Here is a 3,444-nt window from a genome sequence, read left to right as displayed (position 1 = left end):
TTCATAAAGTTCAAAGCAGTCAAAACTATTTTTATTAAAGAGGCTTTTTTTTTTTTTTTTTTGTACTTTGAGAGTGGGAATGGAGGAGTATTGGAGAATCATGAATAAAATACCTGTTCTGGGTATGATGTATCTATATATCTGTATATAGATATATAGATACATACACACACATCTATCTATCTATCTATATCTATCTATCTATCTATCCATATATATATAAATTCTTTACATCTCTCCTTGTGCCCCAAAAGGAATTTTTATGGCTAGTAAAACAAAATCAGCACACACATAAACCCACAAAAATGGTCAAGGCAGTTGTTCATGAGTTCAACAACAAGAAAGACTTAGAGTAACAGCCCACAGATGTGCTTATTTTATTGTCCCATGCAGATGCTGAAAGTGGGTCACAAATTTGGTCTCCCCTAAATTCTCACATAGATTGAAACAAGATTCAGAGTTTCCATGAAGTCAGAGCTAGCCACATGCTGAAGAGAGGTACAGCTTTCAGACGCTAAGACGTAAGAGCAGCTTTGGCGGATGTGGTCACCACTGTTCTCACACTTGCAGGCTTAGGGTCCTTGAGGCAAACTGATGGCTGAAGTGAGATTCCATGAAGGTGATTCTGCAAGGTCAAACCAATGCTGTCCCACTATACATGTGCCATGAGATGCTAGATTTAATACAAGAGTAAAATTTAGGAAATCTTGGAGTAAAATGAAAAGATGGCAAAACCACTGTGCCTAAATTGTGTTCAACCAGATATTTGATGAAAGATTCAATGGCAATGAGTTTGAGGCCTGAACCTTTATCAGACACCTGGAGGTCAAGCTTGACTGAATGATCCATAACAAAATGCTTTTAAGAGCCAACAAGGTGGAGCGCAGGGCTAAGGTCTGAAATAGCCTATCAGAGGCACAGCTACAAATGTAAAATGGGCCATCCAGTGCCCCTTCTTTAAACCCCAAACACCTCCATTCCTCTCAGTGTGAAATCCAGTTCCTTCCCATGGCCTATAAGCACTGCATGCTGGCCCCTCCCCACCTCTCCCACCTCATCTCATGCCACTCTCTCCATTGCCCATGGCACTCCTTCTAGACTTTCTTTTCCTTAATCTACCAGACCCTTTGCATCTTCAGGTAATTGCATCTGTGATTCATTCCCTTTCCTGACTCATCATTGAGCCTTACCCCTTAGGGCTTAGTTTAGTTTAAACATCATTTCCCAGAAAGGCTTCCTCCATCACCCCATGTAAATGTTCCCTGTGGTTGTGGCCCTTGCTTGCCTCTATTCATTATAACGAATTCATTCATTCCACAAGTATTTATCAAGCCCCTACTATGTGTCAGGCCCTGCTCTAGGTATAGAACAGTGCACAAAGTTGACACATTCTCTGTCACCATGGCATATTCTGCCTACTGGGAGAGACACTGAAGGTAACTAATAAATAAATCAAAATAATTATAGTGTGTCCTAAGTGCTTTAATGACTTGAGATAATCATGGGTGAAATATGATGTAATCCTGTTTTTGTCAAGATACTTTATTTGTAGCTACTTATATTCTATCTCTCTACTCAACAACAGGGAGCTCTGGTAGCGTGGTGCCTAAAGCACTTGACTGCTAAACGGAAAGCTGGCGGTTCATACCCACCAGCCACTCCTGGGAAGGAAGATGGGGAAATCTACTTCCGTAGTGATACTGCCTCGGAAACCCAAGGAGGGGTCTCTATGAGTTGGGTCCGACTCGACGGCACATAGCAACAACAACAACTCAACAACAAGGAAAACTTGCTTGTGGTTCAGATGTGGGCAACTCAGTAACTAAAATCAATGAAGGCCACCCTAGCAAGTTATAGAAAAGATGACCCATGCTGGCTCTGACTTCACGTTTGTCAGTTCAAAAATCAGCATAAACCAAAAAAACCGAACTCACTGCCGTGGAGTCGATTCAACTCATAGCAACCCCTCCTTGGGTTTCTGAGGTGGTATCTCTACGGAAGTAGATTGTCCAGTTTTTCTTCTGAGGAGTGGCTGGTTAGCAGTCAAATGCCTTAGGCACTATGCCACCAGAGTTCCCAAAAATCAGCATAGAGAAGAATAAAACAATGCCTCCAGTTAGGTAACAACACCTCTTGCAATAATGCAGGTGCTTTATAAACGAGGGTGTTTCCGAGGTCAGATCATAAGCTCCTATTGAGCCCTTCGGGGGAAGGCAGAAGAGCAGGGAAACAGCCTGTCTGCAAACTCTGCAACTTCAGAACTTGCTGAAATCAGTGAATAAGTGAGTAATAAAATGGCCTAGCAGAGCCCTGGGAGCTCTGGTAGCATAGTGCCTAAGGCACTTGACTGCTAACCAGAAGGCTGGCAGTTCAAACCCACTAGCCACTCCTCGGAAGGAAGATGGGGCAATCTACTTCCGTAGTGATACTGCCTCGGAAACCCAAGGAGGGGTCGCTAGGAGTCGGCATATAATAACAACAACAATAGCAGAGCTCTAGGAACTCATTGTAAAGCCCGTTGTTCTCTTGGTTTTATCCACCCATTGTTTCCCAACTATGGATGAGTTTCATTCCTGGAGGTCTAATCTGAAGGCAAAGGAAATAAAATTTAGAAATATAATGAGATGAGACTCACTAAAGTGAGAGGTTGAGGTGTCCTTATAGGAAATCTTGTATAGGAAAAGAACTCATAAAGGTAAGTGATTGATAGTGATTCCCAGGAGTGGCCACAAAGTCTTTCCTTCTCCAGCAAAAAGTGGAGTATCTTTTTCTACTCCTTGACTCCAGAGTGACTTTGTGATTTGCTTTGGCCAACATGATGTGAGAATAAGATGAGTGGAAACTTGAAAAATACTTGTGCATTGGGACTCACCCTTTCTTGGTGCTCTTGGTAACCACGTGACCACCACCATGTGAATAAGCCCTGGCTAGCTTGCCAGAGTCCTGATGGCACAGTGGTCAGGCACTTAGCTGCTAACCAAAAAGTCAGAGACTTGAACCCACTTGCCACTCTGAGGGAGAAAGAGGTAGCAGTCTTTCTATAAAGGTTACAGCCTTGGGAACCCTATAAGGCAGTTCTATTCTGTCCTGTAGGGTTACTAAGAGTTGAGATCAATTCGATGGCACACAGCCACACAGCAACAGCTTGCCAGATCATGAGAGACCACGTGGAGAAGAGATGAACTGTCCTAGATGAGGTCCTTCCCCAATTATCCAGGCCCCATCCAACTCATCATCTGACTACAGCTATATAAGTGAGCTCAGAAGAGGTCAGCCAAGCCAGCCCAGACCAGAAGAACTGCCCCACCAACCCACCAAAGTGTGAGGTAAGTGAATGGCTTTTGCTATAAGTCACTAAACGTGAGGATAGTTTTTACCCCTTAGTAGTTCTGGTAGCATAGTGGCTAAGGCAGTTGACTGCTAACCAGAAGGCTGGTGGTTCAA

This window comes from Orycteropus afer, unplaced genomic scaffold (assembly GCF_000298275.1).
Source record: "Orycteropus afer afer isolate SDZICR_OR568_19922 unplaced genomic scaffold, OryAfe1.0 scaffold00438, whole genome shotgun sequence".
Lineage (NCBI taxonomy): Eukaryota > Metazoa > Chordata > Mammalia > Tubulidentata > Orycteropodidae > Orycteropus > Orycteropus afer.
The sequence above is the reverse complement of the archived record's forward strand: the minus strand, read 5'-3'. Positions refer to the sequence as shown.